The sequence below is a fragment of the Canis lupus genome, chromosome X (assembly GCF_048164855.1).
Source record: "Canis lupus baileyi chromosome X, mCanLup2.hap1, whole genome shotgun sequence".
NCBI classification, from domain to species: Eukaryota; Metazoa; Chordata; class Mammalia; order Carnivora; family Canidae; genus Canis; species Canis lupus.
Window position 1 is genome coordinate 13,427,646 of NC_132876.1, and position 21,551 is coordinate 13,449,196.

Consider the following 21,551-nt stretch of genomic DNA (forward strand, 5'->3'; position numbering starts at 1 on the left):
GCATCTCGTCCTAAATTTGCTTAGCCTTTTGGATTATCATTCTGTGAATGTGTCTCTTCACATCCTTTGTGATCTTTATTTTGGGGTGCTCACCCCTTCTATTTAATTTGCAAGACCTCTTTGTATACAGTAGATACACCTTCTATCTGTCCTTTGGGTTACAAATAATTTTATAAATCTATTACTTGTCTGGAGGCGTTGTTGACAGTTTCTTTTGGCATATACAAGTTTTAAATTCATATAGTATCTGGTAGGTCCATCTTTTCTTTTATAGCTTCTTGGTATCCAGTCTTGTCTCCTGCTTGGTCTGTGTAGTCTGCAGGAATTTCCTGCAAGATTTTTATTACTTTGTTTATATTTCAGTCTTCATCTGCAGTTTATTTTAATATATGTTGGAAGATAGTGTCCATGCAATGTTACTTTCCTCTAGGAAGACGTCAGATGTATTATCATTTATTAAATCACCTTTTTCCACAATAAATTAAAATGTCATTTTGTGGGACTAGATATCCAGACACATTATAAAGCCACTGCAATCTAATTAAATCAACATACTATTAGCATTGGACCAGACAAATTAGATAAATTTGAAAAGAGAATCATATACTTGCTGCATGGAAAGACTCAATTTTCAGAGGAGTTCTCTCCCTCCTTTGAGTCCCCAAAGAAGAACATGGGGAACCTCAAAGGGATATTATAAGGATAAAGGAAACAAGGCATGGAAAGCACTTAGCGTGACGCCTGGCACATCGTATGCCTGTAATTAATAAGCCTGACGTTATGGCCAATCTCTTGACACCTATTTTGTCTTTGTATGTCTGCCTTTTGCAACTCCACTTGGAGCTCCTGGAGGGCAGTCGTTGTGTCTTAGCTCCCTCGGCACCTAGATTGCCCCTACAGAATTAACCAGGATTTATCCTTGTAGACAACAGCCACGTGCTGTGGAAGTCCTAACTTTACCTACTCTGCAGAAACTAGGCTGACTGAGTCCTCTGTCTTCTGGGATGGACCCTACCACTAGTTGCAAGGCACTGCTGCTGTGGGTTTCTCCTCTGCTGGGACATGCTCAGAGTCAGTGGTAGCTCTTATTCATTGAGCCTCCATACTCTGGGCACTTCTACGGATACACTTGCCTCTGCTTTGTCTTGCTAATGCTCAGCAGTCCTTGGCACAGTGTAGATACGCAGTGAATTACTCTGGGTAACTTTTCTTTATTTGTACAAAATCCACAGACTCCTGGGATAGGAATGTATATTTTTATGAGTTATCTGAGAATTACTTGACAAGAGTTTAGTACTTTTAAAAAAAAATAATTTATCATAAAAATTTGAAAAGTATTTCTTTTATGCCACCTGTTGAAGAAAAAAGATGAAAGAAGACCCCTGGATAAATTTGTTGAAAAAGCTGCCTCTTGCATGGAAAAGTAAAATTTTGATTAACATGAACCCTATTAACGAAGTCTTCAGTGAATCAATTTCTAGTCTAAGCTTCGGAGGTGAGGGGGGAAGAAGAAAACAGCAATCTCAAAACCTTCAAGACTACATCAAGAATTCCTTTTTAAAAAATAGGACTTCTGAGATATTCTGTAGGACTCCCAGTTAAATTTGAGATACCCAGAAGTCTTTCAGTATAAGTATGTCTGAAACGTCGCACAGAGGAATACTTACACTAAACAACTATTTATTTCTCTAAATTCAAATTTAATTAAGGGCTCTGTATTTATATTTGCCAAATCTGGCAACCCTATTAAAAATCTATGTTTCATGGGACACTTGGGGAATCACAACTCTTTCATCGTGGTGCCCCAAGTCAACGCTCTGAGGACTTCCTGCACACACAGTTGGTGTTCAATAAATGTTTGTTGAGCCCATTACATAATAGTGATTACTAATAGTTACTTTTTGGTCACTGAGTTGTTTAATGGCATGGAAAAGAACTGATGTAAACTTAGAATTCTGACAAAAAGGCAGCCACAAAAGGGCGTTTGTGATTAACCCTTTATTAACCAAATAGGAAAAGCTCACCCATTTGGGAGAGCATCTCATGGTGCTGCTGAAAAGCACTTAAAATTTATCCTGGCTTATATATGTGAGGTTTCTAACTTTTGGGCTTGGTGCTTCAATATCACAACTTCTATATGTGTGTGTGTGTATGTGGGGGATGGTTAGAGGCAGGGGGCAGGAGAGGCAAGACAAGAAATGGAAGGCCAATGAATGGAAAACAAAACACTTGAAAACTTTTCTTCCTGCTACATTTCATGGAGAGTTAATGGCTTTTTTAAAGTACTTTCAAAATCAGAATTAGCCAGTGCAGAGTAGCAGGCACAAATATGGCCTCTAGTGTTCTATTAATGACGGGATCAAACGAAGAAGCTCTTCTACATGCTCTTTATGAAAGAGCAGGAGAACCAATGTGATGTTTAGTTTCTTGGAGGAAACTGAAAAAAAAAATAATCCCATATTACCACAATACAGCATGAGTTCAATGCAAATGGAAAAGACTGGTGGCTTATTAATAGGCTCTCCCTGTAGCAAGCTGGCCTTCCCGGCTTCAGTTTGAAATTGATTATTTTAATACAGAATTCCTGAATGAAAGAGGTTCTTGGCCTTTTCCTGGGCTGTTGAATAATGTATGTGGGAGAAAGCAAATAGCAGCAGAGGGTCTCAGCTGCGGGAACAATGGCGCACACCCAGAGCTGAGGGGGCACGTTAGTTTATCATCGCCTTGTCAATCCTCCTAGCCTGGGAATCGCGGGGCAGCCTGGAAAGCAGCAGCTGCCCGACGTGTGGTGAACTGACCGGGGCACTTTAAAGAGACGACTCCATTTACCCATCTGAAAACAAGATATTGATTTTCCTCCAGCTCTGGAGAGAAAAGAGCCGTCCTGAAAATATATGGGGACCACCATTTACCCAGGCTCCTCCCCCAGCAATCACACCACCCCAACTGTTTCCTTGGCTTCCTCTCCACAAAGTTCCATTTTTCCCTTCTTCACCTGGGGGTGAGAAGAAAGCACACCCCCTTTCTCCCTTCTGTGAATACATTGCTCAGAGTACTTTTAAGCTGAAACTGGGAAAGTCCGTAATGACTGGCATCTGGGGATATAGTTTATGAATTAGAAATCAATTTTTTTTCATCCACATGGAAGTCACATTACAGCAAACTTCAGACTGGCACTTTACAGCTCTCATCTCAAGCTGTGTGCATCTTAAGTCATTAAGGCAAAAATTGTAACATCCTAGAACAATAACAACCTTCAACTCCTCAGATGTCCTTAAAGGTGAAATTTGTCCTTCATACATAAAAGCCTAAAAGATCGTAGGACCCAGATCAGATGTGAAAAAAAAAAAAATGAAGCTCGTTTTGTCATAGTAAGCATCCGTAAGTACTCCTTAGACCTGCAGGAGTTTAAAAGCAATGTGCTGAGAGCGTGGGGATAAATGTAGCTCTGAATTGAGGCAGCCAGAAGACCAAACTCCTGGGAGGTGACTTGAACTACTCCACATGCTTCAAAAGACCAGAAGCGTATTACTCGAGGTCAACCCCAATTTCTTTAATGGTTCATATCTTCATGGGTTCAAAAATCCTACCATGCTGACAAGACTATGGTTGATGTGGCACATCTTTCTCTAGACAGGGAAAAGGAGTGGGTAAGTGAGAGACCACTCTCCAGTCCTCACTAAGACTCAGCCAGAGATTAGCAGGGCCTCCCAATACTGGATTTTCGGTATGGCTTTTTTTTTTTTTTTTCTGGAAAATTCCTTGTCCCTACCACCACCGTGGGAAGTCTCACAGAAATTAGGGAACACCGAGAAAAAGGATTAGGGGGAGAGAATAAAGAGGGAGAGGAAAAACAACTCTTAGAAAGCGAATAGGAAAACTCAAAGGTAGGGTCAGAGATGGCAAGTGTTGGCCTTAACCCAGTGTGTTCGCCCCACCAGGATCCAGAGAGGCAAGCTGAACCTTGTGAGCCGCCCCAGTTGTTGAGCTCTCTGTTATGCTAAACAAGCACCGGAGGTGGACTGGCCCAACCATCTGCTAGAGACATGCATAAATCGAGGGAAGGTAGAGCAGTACAGCATGTGTATAATGCGGAGTACATGGGAAAAAGCAAAAGCGCGTCATTAAAAAGCAGCAGAAAGCAACCAGAGAACAGAACGCGGTGGGCAGAGATTAGTGTTCCAATTATTATTAATGTTAATAACCACACGCGGGGAACTTCAGGTTCTCTTGTTATTCATCAGACACGACGCCTCCAACAGTGCGGGGTTGGGGAGGGCTAGCTTGGCCGCTGGAATTTTTATCATGTATTTGATTTCATGACACCTTCCCCACCTGAGCAAGCGCTGGATGGCACAGAGTCCCTCTCCTTTCAAGAGCAGGCGTTTCCCAGTATAACATTAACCACTTTTTAAAATATAGAAAAGCAGAAATGGAGAAGAAAAAAGAAATCCACGCAGACACAATCCCTGTCAACATTCTGATCTCTGTTTTTCTGGTGTTCTTTTGCGGATTTTTCTCTCCTGCCTTTACTACTCAGTACATGTCATTGTCCTTTCCACTGAACGTATAGGCAGCTTCAAATTAAGGGATAATCTTTGAAATTTGCTCATTTGAAGAGCACATGTGTATTTGAGAAGTTTTAGTGGACTTTAAAATTAATTTTGTGTTTTAGGATGACCTAATATGGCTTGGCTATCTAGGGACATCCTTATTTTGAAGGCAGAAAGGGGAGGTGGGGGGAATAGCAGAATGGGAAGGGGACATCAAATGAAGAGAGCGTGTGCCAGAGTTGAGCCATTCTAAGGGGCAGTCTACATCTGGGTATCCCAACTGGCAGCTCATCTTATTTTTTATTTTATTTTTTTGAAGAGATTTTATTTGTCTATCTGAGAAAGAGAGAGGGAGAGAAAATGAGCAGGGAGTGGGGGAGGGACAGAGAGAGAAGCAGACTCTCCGCTGAGCAGGGGCTCAATCCCAGGACCTCAAGTTCATGACCTGAGCTGAAGGCACATGCTTAACTGACTGAGCCACCCAGGCACCCCGGCAGCTCATTTTAAACTTCAGATATGCTTTGTCTGGATCATAGAGATTTTTTTAAATGTTGCTTTTGAATGACTCTAGATATGGCATATACTCTCTAGTTTGCCACAAGCCCCATCACTCTTTATTGCATTGGACTCCTCTGTTCCCTTGCATTTCCATCTCTGCCTGGCTCCTGTAGGCATTTACACTTATAATCCCTGCTGTGATTTTAAGATATTCTGGAACACCTCATGTCCTCACAGAATCCTTTAAACCAGTGATTAGAATCAACTATGGGTGATTTTTCTTCCCAGGGGACATTTGACAATGTCTAGAGATATTTTTAATGGTCATAACTGTAAAGGGGGTTGGTGCACTGCTGGCATCTAGTGAGTTGAAGCCAGAGAAGCTGTTAAACAACCTACAATGCAAAGGAAAGTCCCCCACAACAATTACCCAGCCCAAAATGGTAGTGATCCTAAGATTGAGAAACTCTGCTCTAAACCAGGGCTGGGCCATTAGAAACGACAAATACCCACCATTTGCTTCGACGTGGATGAAACGAGGGTATTATGCTGAGTGAAGTAAGTCAGTCGGAGAAGGACAAACATTATATGTTCTCATTCATTTGGGGAATATAAAAAATAGTGAAAGGGAATAAAGGAGAAAGGAGAAAAACATGAGTGGGAAATATCAGAGAGGGAGACAGAACATGAGAGACTCCTAACTCTGGGAAACGAACTAGGGGTGGTGGAAGGGGAGGTGGGCGGGAGGTGGGGGTGACTGGGTGATGGGCACTGAGGGGGGCACTTGACGGGATGAGCACTGGGTATTATTCTGTATGTTGGTAAATTGAACACCAATAAAAAATAAATTTATAAATAAAAAAATAAAAATAAAAATAAATATAGGAAAAGAGATATGAAACAAAGTAGAACTCATTAGAGCTTAATTTAAGCCAACAATGTACTTGACAATGTTTTCTAGACCAAGTATAGATTTCCATACTGTTAAGAAAGTAGATCTTATTACAATAAAAATTAAGAAAAAATAAAATAAAATAAACCAGGGCTGGGACTTAACACCATTGGTCCCTTGAAAACTGCAAATCCTACTGAGAGAAGTAATGTTCTGTGCTGTTGGCCCTTTACTTCTGAGTATGAAGGAAGAATTTGTGCGTGGGATTAACCGGAGTGCAGGAGACAAAGAGGAGGAAAAATAGGACATGAAGGACCCCAGTCACAAGTTCAAGGGGTTGTCTTTCACCATTAAACGGCAAGATTGGGACGCCTGGGTGGCTCAGCAGTTGAGCATCTGCCTTCGGCCCAGGGCGTGATCCTGGAGTCCCAGGATCGAGACCCGCATCGGGCTCCCTGCATGGGGCCCGCTTCTCCCTCTGCCTGTGTCTCTGCCTCTCTCTCTCTATCTCTCTCTGCGTGTCTCTCATGAATAAATAAATAAAATCTTAAAAAAATAAACAGTTAAGATTGCTCCAGGCAGGGGACTCACATTAAACTTCTCTTAGTAGCCCCACCATTAATAATCATGTAACATAAACTAAAGGTGATTACTTCCTCTGTGAGAGGCACTGTACTCGCTGTCTCATATACATGATTTCATTGCATCTCATAACAATCCTATGAGACAGAGGAGGAAAACAAGGGTCAGAGACATTAAATAAGCAGCTCAGGGGATCCCTGGGTGGCTCAGCGGTTTAGCGCCGCCTTCAGCTCAGGCCGTGATCCTGGAGTCCCGGGATCGAGTCCACATCAGCCTCCCTGCATGGAGCCTGCTTCTCCCTCTGCCTGTGTCTCTGCCTGTGTCTCTGCCTTCTGTCATGAATAAATGAATAAATAAATAAATAAATAAATAAAATATTTTAAAAAATAAGCAGCTCAAAGTCACCCATCTAGTGAGTAGTAAAACTGGAACTTGGAAATTTGTGTCACTGACTCCAGAGATCAAGGTCTTAGCCAAGAGTAGGGCTCAAGGTTTACTGAATATGTACCTTGAGCTAGAACACTGCATAAAGTGCTTTACCTAAATTATGTCACTAAATTGTCACAAAATCCCATGGAATATGTATGATCAACCCCATTCAATAAGTGAGGAACCTGAGGATTAGAGAAATCTTAGAATTAGATCTTCTTCACTGTTGGCTGGACTTCCTAAGTCTACAGTTAGTCAAAGCATGAAACTTCAGTCCCTCATGCTCTCACATGGAGGCAGTGACATGGACTGGATAGAGCACTGAACTTAGACCAGAGAACCTACTTTGAAGTCCTGGCTGTGCCATAGTCTTAATGGGTGCCTGACCTCAGCCAAGTCCCTTGAACTAGGCACCCTACACAAGTCTCAAGGGAAAAAAAGAAGCCAGACCATGACCCCTGGTTTCCTTCAATATATTTAGAGGAAGTCCCTCTGCCTGAGGACAGAGCAATGAGGAAATCTGGTCAGTCCAGTAAAAACACTTTCAATCAAAGGGGATGAGCCAGAAATACTGAGCTGCTCTATCTCAAAAGGCAGCCATGAGCCCTTAATGGCTTCCAAAATAGAAATATGCATGTTAATCCTCTCTCTATTCCTACTCCATTATCACATCGTGTTACCTTAATCTGAGCATCTTTCAAAGATGCTACTAACAATGTCTAAAGAAGTCTTGGTTTTCTAAAACATAAATTGATGATGATATCTACCTTAATCCTATAGTAATACTATCTGGGGTTTTGGGAAGTTTTCCCTTGTCCAGTAATAAGAATATCCTCTGGGTCTTTTTACCTATATTATCAGGGCCTCTTCAGTCATTTTGGGCTGAAGATAAATTGAAATGTAAATGGGGTGTCTTTTGGGTGATCCAACAGGGTCATTTGTTAGTTTATCATAGCAACTGCCCCAAACTCAAATTTGCAAAGATATAACATGATTGAAAGGAAAGTGTCATGATCTAATGCTGAAACAATGAACTTCCTTTGCCTAAGTAGTTTTTACAATTTTTTCTTTTAGTTTTTACAATTTCACAGTTTCTAATATCACTACATTTGCCTTGAATTTTAAATTATCCTTCAGTGTCTCAGGGCAACTTGGCACACAATTTGGGAACCACATACAATGAAATTTACATGCCCCTCCAGTTTCAGACTCTGAGGTCTCTATTCTTGCCTCCCATGGGTACACGGTATTAATGTTTTTTGTATATAATTCCAAAAACTTCTATGCATAATCAAATGGAAACACACTATACCTAGTGTTCTTTTTTTTATACCTAGTGCTCTGATCGTGCATTTTTTGCTTCATAAATCCTAAAGATCATTTCGTAGCAGTACATATAATTCCTTGTCTTTTTTAATAATTGTAAGGTAAATGGTAATTTATACAACATTGCTATTGATGTACATTTAGTTGTTTAGCATTACTAGCAGATTGTAATGAATATCCTTCTACATATATCTTTGTCCACCTGCAGGATGAATTCTAGAAACAATTTCTGGATCAAGTTATGTGCATTTAAAATTTTGAAGGATATTAAATTTGTTGTAATTAATTTCAATTAATTGGTGCAAACACGCTCCTAAAAAAAGTTTAGTCAAGAAGGGAAATTTCCAGATGACATATTAGGAAAGGAGACGGGATGACCTAGGGCAGAGAGGCTACTTAAACAGGAATAGAAAAGACAGGCATCAGGGGACTCTAGCAAACAATGAGTCTGTATCAGGGGTTTTTAACCTTAGGGGTTTTGTGGATGGAATGCAGGGTGCCTTTGTAATTAAGGAGAGGGAAAATCTAAATCTTTATTTTCACTAACCTCTAAATAAAATTTAACATTTCTTTCAAGTATGAATGTAGGCAACACTCCACAGTAGTATTAACACTGCTTGCAAATCTGTCACCAAAAGCCATCACACATGGTTTCATTTCACATTACTATTGTTGCAGATACCTTGAAATATACGTTATGCTCATCAGTTCTTTTATATTTTTTTAAAGATTTATTTATTTGAGAGAGAGAGAGCAGGGGGAGGGGTAGAGGGAGAGAGAGAGAGGGAGAATCTCAGACTCCCAGCTGAGCACAGAGCCTGACATGGGACTCAATCTGATGACCCTGAGATCATGACCTGAGCCGAAACCAAGAGTTGGGTCAGTCAACCGACTGAGCCACCCAGGTGCCCTGCTCATCAGTTCTTTTAAATAGTGGCAAATATTAGATCCACGACTAGATCTTGTTACTTAATGCATTAATAAAGAAGCACGCATTATCTTATATCACAAACTTGTCTTTAAAATGTTATAATAACTGTATTCCAATATAATGCGTGATCCTGTATATTTTATTTTATGCCATCGTATTAGTTCTCTGTCAATGTGTAACAGATGATCCCAAACTTAGTAATTTAAAACGACAGGCATTTATGATCTCACGGTTTCTGTGGGTCAGGGGTTGTGACACAGCTTTGCCAGGTCCTCTGCTTCTGGATCTCACAAAGACTACAATCGAGGTGTGGGTTAGGGTTGTGGTTGCATCTTGAGGCTCAGCTGGGTATTCATTTGTAAGCTCACGTGTTTGCTGACTGAATCCAGTTCTTTGTTGCCCTTTGGACCAAGGGTCTCAGTTTCTTGTTGCTTTCTCTCTCTCAGTCAGAGCTGCCCTCAGCTCCTAGAGCATAACTGACAACATAGCCTTTGCCACAGAGTACCTGACAACATAGCCACTCGAAGTCAAGTCAGCAAGGGAGGGAATCTGCTAACATAACAGAAGTTAAAATCCTATGTAAGATTCCCAGAGTGGTTGAGTGAGGAGTGCAGTTACTGACTCCCTAATAAACAACTACGTCCCTGGAAAAACATTATTTGAAGTCATCACTTAAAGTCTCCAAAAATTGTCCTAAGGGCATAGAACAGAGACAAATACATTCAAGAAAATCTGCTAAGTCATGATAGGCAACTTTGTGGCCTTTGAATCATCACCTGTTCTTTCTCCACCAGCACGATTTTGGAAGAAATTACTCTGAGAGCTCTACTCTTGGCAGGTGCAGTCAGAAAAATAGGGACCAGTCTCCCCTCAGCTTTCACTCTAGGGCCATGGTGTCTCTCTAGGAGGGGCTGGCCCCAGCTCTGTGTTACAGAAAATATTTTAGGCAAGCACAGCGGAGAAGTCTATAGTCCATTCCTGTAGCCAGCCTGCATTTGTAGGGCAGAAGCTCTATTCCAGGCACAGCCGGCCACGGGTACTGGGCCCTGATCTCTCCCACCCCAGGTCCCTGGTAATGTGTAGGTTCTGGGCAGCCCGGGTGGCTCAGCGGTTTAGCGCTGCCTTCAGCCCAGGGCCTGATCCTGGAGACCCGGGATCGAGTCCCACGTCGGGCTCCCTGTATGGAGCCTGCTTCTCCCTCTGCCTGTGTCTCTGCCCCCCCCCCCGTCTCTCATGAATAAATAAATAAAATCTTTTTTAAAAACTGTAGGTTCTATGTCAAGAGGAGAACCAAGAAGACTGCTACCCTAGGAAACACTTTGCAACTTGGTCTGTGAGGTCAGTACTATTCAGATAGATGAGCCGTTAAATAAAATTATATCGGTGTGGTACATTTGTTACATTTGTTACATTTGATAAACCAATATTGATACATTATGATTAATGAAAGTCATTAGTTTACATTAGGGTTCACTTTTGTGTTGCATACTTCTATGCACTTTAATAAAAGCATAATGTCAGGTATTCACCATCATAGTCTCGTATAGAATAATTTCACCATCCTAAAAGTCCCTGCCTCTACCTATTCATTCCTCCCTCCTTCTGAATCCTGACAATCGCTGATCTTCCTATTGTCTCTATAGTTAGCATATTGCTAAGAGAAAGAAGCCAGTCTGAAAAGGCTGTATGATTCCAACTCTATGACATTTGTCAATTATAGCTCAATAATGCTGGAATAAAGTATTTTAAAGGGACTTAATCAATCAGATTCTCAGAGATAGAGCCAAAAAATCCACATTTTGAAAAGATTATTTATTTGAGGAAGACAGACAGCACAAGCTGGGTGGTGGGGCAGAGGGAGAGGGAGAAGCAGGCTCCCCACTGAGCAGAGAGCCCAATGCGGGGCTGGATCCCAAGACCCCAGGACCATGACCTGAGCCAAAGGCAGGTGCTTAACTGACTGAGCTTCCAGAATCCACATTTTAATAGCCTCTTCAGGTTGAGTCTTATACATATTCACATTTGAACTAGCAACATACGGGCTCTAGCTCTGGCAACTGACGTATAGATTTGAAACCTGGCTCTGAAACTTTCTAGCTGAGTAATTGTGGGCAAGTTACTTTTAAACACCCCCCCCCAAGCTTTAATGCTTTCAGGTGTAAAATGGGAATATTAATAACTCTTACCTCACACAATGGTTTTGATGATGAAATGAGCTATTATATCTACAGCCCTTACTACTATTGCTAGCACTCAGTAAATGGTAGCTATTATCTATAAAGCACAAGTACTGCATCTAGTTTTCCTTTATTTTGCTCACAGAGGTCCCAATAAATGTTTACTATTATTTAATATTTTATTTATTCATGAAAGACACACAGAGAGAGAGAGAGAGAGATAGAGAGGCAGAGACACAGGCAGAGGGAGAAGCAGACTCTATGCAGGGAGCCCGACTTGGGACTCGATCCCGGGTCTCCAGGCTCACGCCCTGGACCGAAGGTGGCACCAAACCACTGAGCCACCCCGGCTGCCCCAACTGTTGACTATTACTATCATAGGTTAATAAGGGCCAGTGAGAGGCAGTGTGGTATCATAAAATGAGCACAGGAGCTAGAGTTGGATCTGGATTCAAATTTCAGCTCTGCCTTTATAGGTTATGATCATGAACAAGTCATAATCTGCAAGCCTCAATTTCCTCATCTACCAGATAGGAATGAGATCAGTACCTACAACCCGGAGTGGTGAGAATTAAATGAGCTAATACATTTAAAGGACATGGCATACAGTGAGACTTACTACAATATTTTTCCATTTATAATTTCCTGAATGGAAACTTGGATCCTTTTACTATATGGTCCCTTCTAACCATGATTTCTGTGTTTGTAAATCTCACCTCAAACCTGCTTATTTAAAAAAGATGAAAGACTGTAGTTGATAGCTTATCATTGTTTCTTTTCCTTTCTTTCTTTCTTTTTAAGATTTTATTTTATTTATTCATGAGAGACACAAAGAGAGAGGCAGAGACATAGGCAGAGGGAGAAGCAGGATCCCCATGGGGAGCCCAATGCAGGACTCGATCCCAGGAACCTGGGATCACGACCTGAGCCAAAGGCGGACATTCAACCACTGAGCCAACCAGGCGCCCGTGTCTCTCTTTTTCTAATTAATAAAAGCTAAATGTTTCTACACCAGAACTTCAGAATGATCCAGGGCTCCATGAAACAATAAGAGCAGATATGTCTGCATCATCAATAAGCCAGAAGCTCTAAATAAATCACATCAATGTTTAAGAAGTCATTCTTCTACCTTCTCTTTTGCACATTCAGTCAACAGCAAAATGCACTTTTCATATCTCTGATGTTTCAAAAATTGCCAGTTACCAGAGAAAATAGCCTCCCCCGACCAAGCAGACTTGGGTATGATCATCTTCTGACCAGTTCCTCTCAGACTGGGCAGCAGGACCTTTATGTGAAAGAAACCAGGAGGACTGCAAGGCTCAGACATATACTTTGGTCCAGACTGTCAAGGTACTGAATGTGTTGGCAGAAGAACTATCTCGAGACATTTAGTTTGTCAAGACTGGTGTTCAGTAATGAATGTTTCGGAGAGTGATACTGGTCAGTTAGCATCTACCTAAGGGAGAAAATGAAATGTGTATTCAAGCCCCCAGAACACAAAGCAATGTTTGGTTCAATGCTATTTGGGTAGGAGAGACCTTACATCTTATGGGAACTGTGAAGGTTAGGAGGAAGCATCACAGGAGCTGAGAAGCATATCAGACTCTCCAGGAGCAGATGTATTTTGAAAAAAAACATTTAAGATACTTATAGGTTTTGTAATACAATTTAAAAGCAAAAGAAGATTCACAAGATATTCTTGCCTCGGGCCAATATGTGGATAATAGAGTAAGAAAGTATGACTGCGGCCATGAGTTGAAACAGGTCAAGAAGCCCTGGTGAGAAGTTAATCATATAGGCTTAGAATCTGACAGTCATCCCATGCAGTCAATAGATATTTGTTGAGTGTGTATTATATGCCAGACCTTGTGCTTGGTCCTAAAGAGACAGCAGTGAACAAGGTAGATGATACCTACCTTAGGCAAGATAGCTAACCTCTCTAAATCTCAGTATTCTCATCCCTAAATCAGGAAAAATATTCATTATTCCTCTCTCATAGGACTGCTGTGAGGATTTAAGGAGGGCAAAGCATATAAGGTGTTTTGCATTGTCTGCTACAGAGTAGACACCTAATAAATGAAATAATTAGCCTGCTGGGGGGATAAGTGGGTCATCAGCTCAGCTCTGAAAAATGTATAGCGTTTTGATAGGCAGAGACAAAAAGAAGACATTCAAGTAGAGAGAACAGCATTAATTAATTAAGTCACTCATGCAAAGAAACTTTTTGAGTGTCTATGATATTGGCATTCATAGGCATATTTCACTTACATGAATTCAGCAATACACAGTAGGAGAGAGCTGTTTAAATAGTATGGGCAAATCCTCCCACCATTACACTCAATTAATATATACCCCGGATCAAGTGTGAGATGAGAGGCATGAATCTGTTCTTCAGGCTCCTAGTGTGAACAGCTTGCTTTGCTGAGTGTCATCCTTTTGTTTAAAGATATATGTTTTTCATACAGTATGGCCAACTGGAAGTGCAAACCAACTACTTAAACTGAGGATCAAAAAGAACAACCCAGCGATCTGTATCTACACTGAAAAAAAGGCTGGCCATGCTGGACATTCTGAGAGAAGGCTGTCATTCTCTGCTGTGGCACCTCCCTAAGGCATCATCAAAAGTAACTCTATGTGCTTTTCATTTTGCATATTGACTCTAGGACCCATCTCATGTGTAAGGAGTGACTTCACTATTGCGTGCTAGGCACCATGCTAGATGCTGGATGTGATAAATGAGACAGACATAGCCTCTAGTAAGACACAAAAGAAAGGGTTGTTGAGCTTGAGGTAGGGATGGACAATGAGCAGGTACTTTTCCTGGCTTAGAGGATCTAGTTAGAGAAAAGTCAGGAGATATACCTGGAAAGGTAGGTTGGTGTTAGGTGGCTGAAGATGTCAAATGTAAAACTAAATGGTTTTGGAGCTCTTGATGCTATTCCTTCTTCAAGTGGATTGAGACATGTTCAAAGCAGTAATTAAGCAGCAGAAGATGGAGCTTATGGCAGTTCTCAAGATAAAGGAAATTTTTTTTCCTCCCAAGAAACCACTAGCAATGGCTGATATAATCTGAATAAATAAATTAATATTATAGCTGAAAGCTTGTCTCCCACCGTATAAAAAAATTAACTCTTAATGGATCAGTGACCCAAATATAACAGCTAAAACTATAAAACTCTAAGAAGAAAACAGGTACACATCTTCATGATCTTCTATTTGGCAGTGGATTTCGACACATGACACTGAAAGCATGAGCGACAAAAGAAAAAATCGATAAATTGGACTTTATCACAACTTAAATTTTTTGTGCCTTGGAGAACACTATCAAGAAAGTGAAAAGACAAACCACAAAATGGGATAGTATATTTTCAAATCACAAATCTGATAAGGGTCTAGTAAGCAGAACTCATACAACTCAACAACAAAAAGACAAACAACTCAATTTAAAAATGGGCAAAGGACTTGAATAAACATTTCTACAGAGAAAATACACAGATGGCCAATAAGCATATTAGATGTTTAACATACATTAGAGAAATACAAATCAAATCACAGTGAGATACCACTTCACATCCACTAAGATGCCAATAATAAAAAGAGAGACAATAACAAACATTGGCAAGGATATGGAGAAATTGGACCCTCACACAATGCTGATGAAAATGTAAAATGATGTAGAAAACAGTGTGATGATTCCTCAAAAAGTTGAACATAGAGTTACCATGTGACCCAGCAATTCCACACTCTATGTATATAACAACAAAAACAATAAAACAATGTACATTGTTTGTTTTATTAAAACAAAAACTTGGGATCCCTGGGTGGCTCAGCGGTTTAGAGCCTGCCTTTGGCCCAGGGCGCGTTCCTGGAGACCCGGGATCGAGTCCCACGTCGGGTTCCTCACATGGAGTCTGCTTCCCCCTCTGCCTGTGTCTCTGCCTCTCACTCTCTCTCTCTCTCTCTGTCTATCATAAATAAATAAATAAATAAATAAATCTTAAAAAAATAAAAATAAAAAAATAAAACAAAAACTTGCACGCAAATATTCCTAGATGCACTATATGTAATAGTCAAAAGGTAGAAACAAACTAAATTTTCATCAACTGTTGAATGGAAAAACAACATATGGTATATTAATACAATGGATTATTACACAGCCATAAAAAGGAATGAAGTTCTAATACACGCTGCAGCGTGAACACACCTTGAAAACATTATGTTAAGTGAAAGAAGCCAGACGCAAAAGTCATATATTGTATGATTACATTTGTATGAATTATCGGCAATAGTCAAATCTATAGCAGATTAGTGATTTCTAGGTTCTGGGGGAAGTTGAAGGTGACTGCTTAATGTACAGAGTTTCTGCCTGGGGTGATGAAAATATTTTGGAAGGAGGTAGAGGTTTTGGTTACACAACATTGTGAATGTACTAGATGCCACGAATTGCACACTTTAAAAAGGATAGATAATTCTGTTTTATGAGTTTTATATCAATAAAAAATGTATACAGGAAAAGAGTAGATGAAAAGATGGAAAAGTTCAGAAGACATTCAGAAGCTATAAAAACAACCAAATGGAAAGCCTAGAACTGGAAAATACAATTTTTTTATTTTTTATTTTTTAAAGATTTTATTTATTTATGAGAGAGAGAGGGAGAGACATAGGCAGAGGGAGAAGCAGGCTCCCAGCAGGGAGCCTGATGTGGGACTCGATCCCTGAACCCGGGATCATGCCCTGATCCAAAAGCAGGAACTCAACCGCTGAGCCACCCAGGAGTCCCAAAAATACAATACTTAAATGAAAAATTCATTGGATTTTTAAAAATTTACAGTAAACTGGAATATAATGGAAATAAGAATCAATGAACTTGAAGATAGGTAATAAATTCATCCTAAATGATGTAAAAAGGGAAAAACACTGAAAAAATTTGAGAGGCTCAGTTACTTTTGGAGCAAAATCCAGGACTCCAAGATATGTGACATTGTAATTCTAAAAAGGGAAAAAGTCGAAAAAAAATATTTGAAATCTGACCAAAAATAGCAGCCCACAGATCCAGGAAAATTAGTGACCTCCCAAAAGAAAATCTCACTTAAACTTAGCGCCATAAACAAACTGCTACAAAGATAAAGTCTTAAAAGCAGTTAGGGAAAAGAGATACATTAAGAACAGAGAAACAATAATTATAGATGGCTTCATATCAGCCATTGTGTCATATCAGACACAGTGGAGTTCTGAAAATCAAGGAATAACATCATTAAAGTGCTAAAATTTTTTAAATGCTGTCAATATATAAGGAAGAAAAAGAAAAATCTACATCCAGGAAAAATACCTTGCAAAACTCAAGGCAAAATAAAAACAGTTTTAGAAGGACAAAAGCTGAGAAAATTTGTTGACAGCACATCCAACCTATAAAAATGCTAAGGAAAGTTTTTCAGGCTGAAGGATAAAGATAATAAGATGGAAATTCAGATATAAGTAAGCAATGAAGGGCACTGGAAATGTTAAATAGGTAGTAAATACAAAATACAATTTTTCTTTCTTTTGTTAAATTTCTTAAAGGCAATTGAATGTTGAAAGCAAAAATTAACAAAAATGTATTTTGAGTTATAAGTAAAAGTAGAATATATGACAATGAAAGCACTAAGGACAAGAGGGATGTGTAAGTGTAATTATTGTAATATTATTACACATTAATTGGTATAACTTATTTCTGTGTAAAATGCAGTTAGCGATTAGTTACTGTAATCTTTACAACAACTAAAAAACCTATAATACAAAATCTATTCCTAAAAAGCCAAGAAATGAAATAGAATGAAATACAAAAAATGTTCAATTAATCCAAAGAAGATAGGAAAGAAGGAATAAAATAAATAACAAAAGGGGGGATTAGGAAACAAATAAAGAATAGACTTAAACACAGTTATATCAATAATTCAATTAAATATAAATGGATTAAACACTTCAACTAAAAGATGCTGATGGACTCTAAAAAAATCAACATCTAACTATATGCTCTTTTTTTTTTAGATTTTATTTATTTATTCATGAGAGACACACAGAGAGAGGCAGAGACACAGGCAGAGGGAGAAGCAGGTTGCCTGAGGGGACCCTGATGTGGGACTCGATCCCAGGACCTCAGGATTACATCCTGAGCCAAAGGCAGACACTCAACCACTGAGCCACCCAGGCATCCCTAACTATATGCTCTTAACAAGATCACACTTGAAATATAAAAACACAATTAGGTTGAAAGTAAAAGGATGGAATGAGATATACAATGCAAACATGAAACGTAGGGAAGCTATTGAGGCTACATTAATGTCAGACAAAGTAGATTTTGAAACAAGGAGTACTGCCAGAGATAAAGAGGATCATTTGTTAATAAAAATAGGATTAAGGCACCAAGAATATATAACAATCCTGAATGAGTATGCAAAAATAGAGTTTCAAAATACATGAAGCAAAAATTTACGAAAATAAAGGAAGAAAAAGAAAAATCCACAATCATAGCTGGAGATTTAAACTCTCTTCTGTTAATAATGGATAAATCGAGAAGACAAAGTAATCAGAGAAGATGCATAACATTTGAAAAGTACTATCAACCGGGCAGCCCTGGTGGCTCAGAGGGTTAGCGCCGCCTTCAGTCCAGGGCGTGATCCTGGAGATCCAGGATCGAGTCCCACGTCAGGCTCCCTGCATGGAGCCTGCCTCTCCCTCTGCCTGTGTCTCTGCCTCTCTCTCTCTGTGTGTCTCTCATGAATAAATAAAAAAAAAAGAAAACTACTATCAACCAACTTTGGCCTACACCAACCAAGATAGACCTAATTCTGGGCCATAAAATGAGTTTCAGATATTTTAAAAGATTTAAATCATAAATTTTGTTCTCTAACCACAGTAGAATTAAATTAGACATCAATAACAAAAACATAAATGGAAAATCTCCAAATATTTGGAAATTAGAAACATAATTCTAAATAACTCATGGTTTAAAAAGAAATCATGAGTGAAATTAAAAGATAAACTGGGTAAGAAAGCACAATATATCAAATTTTGAGAGTTGCAGCTAAAGCAGTTGTAAATAGTAATTCTGGGTATTATGCTGAGTGAAGTAAGTCAATCGGAGAAGGGCAATCATTACATGGTTTCACTCATATGGGGAATATAAAAAATGTGAAAGGGATTAAAGGGGAAAGGAGAGAAAATGAGTGGGAAAAATCAGAGAGGGTGACAACACATGACAGACTCCTAACTGAGAAATGAACAAGGGGAAGTGGAAGGGGAGGTGGGCGGGGGGATGGGGTGACTGGGTGATGGGCACTGAGGGGGGCATTTGACGGGATGAGCACTGGGTGTTATACTATATGTTGGCAAATCGAACTCCAATAAGAAAAAATGTAAAAAAAAAGAAAAAAAGAAAAGAGGTTTAAAATGAATGATACAAAACTCTACTTTGAGAAGCTGTAGAAAGAAAGTAAAGTAAATCAAAATTAAATAGAAAAAGAGACAAAGAACAGAAATCAATAAAATAGGAAAAGACAAAACATTTGAGAAAAATCAAGAAAACCAAAAGTAGGGTAGTTTTTAAGATTAATACAGTTGAGGGGGATCCCTGGGTGGCTCAGCGGTTTAGCGCCTGCCTTCTGCCCAGGGCGTGATCCTGGAGACCCAGGATCGAGTCCCACATCAGGCCCCCTGGATGGAGCCTGCTTCTCCCTCTGCCTGTGTCTCTGCCTCTCTCTCTCTCTCTCTCTTTCTCTCATGAATAAATAAATAAAATCTTTTAAAAATTAATAAAATTGATAGAAGCCTAGCTAGAAGTAACCAACACAAAAAGACACAAAACACAAGTTACAAATTTCAGGAATTATAGAAGTGGCATCACTAGATACGCTATAGATACTTAAAAACTACAAAGGGAATATTATGCATGACTCATGATAACAAATTCAACAATTTAGACGAAATGGAAAAATTCTTTGAAAAACAATTTACCAAAACTAACACAAGACTGGAATCTTTTAATAATGCAAATATCAAAATCAATTCAAAACATAAAACCTTATCACAAAAAAGTTCCAAGAGTCAGTGGCTTCACTGGAGAACACTCCAAAAACTTAAGAAAAAATTTTATACCAATCTTAGGCAAACTCTTTCAGAAAATACAGGCAAAAACTTCTCTAAACTGGTTTTATGAGGCCAGCATGACCTTGATATCTAAGTCTGACAAAGAAATTTAAAAGAAAGAAAACTACAGACCAAAATCACTCATGAAAATTGGTGCAAAAATTCTTAACAGATGGGACGCCCGGGTGGCTCAGCGGTTTAGTGCAGCCTTCAGCCCAGGGTGTGATCCTGGAGACCCGGGATCGAGTCCCACGTCAGGCTCCCTGCATGGAGCCTAGTTCTCCCTCTGCCTCTCTCTCTCTCTCTCTCATAAATAAATAAATAAAATCTTTAAAAAAATTCTTAACAGAATATTAGCAAATCAATACAACAATTTTGGGACACTTGGGTGGCTCAGTAGTTGAACATCTGCCTTTGGCTCAGGTTGTGATCCTGGGGCCCTGGGATGGAGTCCTGCAGGGAGCCTGCTTCTCCCTCTGCCTATGTCTCTGCCTTTCTCTGTGTCTCCAATGAATAAATAAATTAAATATTTTTTAAATACAATTTTATTAATTTTTAAAAAGATTTTATTTACTTACTTGAGAGAGAGGAGGGAGTGAGAGGAACAGCAAAGGAAAAGGACAAGCAGACTCCATGCTGAGCGTGGAGCCCAGCACAGGGCTCGATCCCATAACCCTGAGATCATGACCCGAGCCAAAATCAAGAGTTAGTTGCTTAACTGACTGAGCCACCCAGGTGCCCCACAGCAATTTTATTTTTAAAAAACTATCCTGACCTGCATTTCCCTGATGATAAATGACGTTGAGCATCTTTTCATGTGTCTGTTGGCCATCTGTATGTTTTCTTTGGAAAAATGTCTATTCATGTCTTTTGCCTATTTTTTCATTGGATTATTCATTTTGAGGGTGTTGAGTTTCATAAGTTCTTTACGTATTTTGGATACTAACCCTTTATTGGATAAGTCATTTGCAAATATCTTCTCCCATTCTGTTGGTTGCCTCTTAGTTTTGTTGATTGTGTCCTTCGCTGTGCAGAAGCTTTTTATTTTGATGTTTTGCTTTCGTTTCCCGTGCCTCAGGAGACGTACCTAAATTACAGTGAGATACCACCTCATACCTGTCAGAATGGCTAAAATAAACAACACAAGAAACAACAGGTATTGGTGAGGATGTTGAGAAAAAGGAACCCTCTTCCACTGTTGAACCCTCTTCCACTTCCACCAATGCAAATTGGTGTAGCCACTGTGGAAAAGAGTACGGAGGGTGCTTGAAAGTTAAAAGTAGAACTACCCTACAATCCACCAATTGTATTATTTGGTATTTACCCAAAGAATACAAAAATACTAATTTAAGGGAGATCCCTGGGTGGCTCAGTGGTTTAGCACCTGCCTTCGGTCCAGGGCGTGATCCTGGGGTCCCGTATCGGCTCCCTGCATGGAGCCTGCTTCTCTCTCTGCCTATGTCTCTGCCTCTCTGTCTCTCTCTCTCTCTCTGTGTGTGTGTGTGTGTCATGAATATATAAGTAAAATCTTTTAAAAGAATACTAGTTCAAAATATAAAATACTTAGGAATCAATTTAACCAAAATTGTGTAAGAGCTGTACATTGAAAATTGACACACATTGTGGACCGGAATTAAGAACCTTAAATAAATGGAGAGATACATGTTCACAGATCAAAAGTCCCAGCATTGTTAATATTTTAATTTTCCCTATATTGATTTATAAATTCGCCACCATCAGAATAAAATCACAGCAGGCTTTAACAGTTACAGAAAAGATTATTTAAAAATTTATATAGGGGCACCTGGGTGGCTCAGTTGGTTAAGCATCTGCCTTCGGCTCAGGTCATGATCCCAGGGTCCTAGGATCAAGCCCCATCAGGCTCCCTGCTTGGCGGGGAGCCTGCTTCTCCCTCTCTCTCCACCCCTCTACCCCTTCCCCCACTCATGCTCTTTCTCTCGCTCTCGCTCTCTCTCAAATAAAATCTTGAAAAAAATAAAAAATATATAAAATTTTATATGACTATGTGAAGGGCTCTA

The 21,551-nt window shown here is 39.6% G+C and overlaps 1 long non-coding RNA gene across 4 annotated transcripts in view; it reads right to left on the reverse strand.

Annotated features, from left to right (window-relative positions):
- Positions 1 to 21,551, reverse strand: part of LOC140628152 (uncharacterized) — a 365,765-nt gene that overhangs the window by 47,397 nt on the left and 296,817 nt on the right. The gene's annotated exons all lie outside the window — the stretch shown is intronic.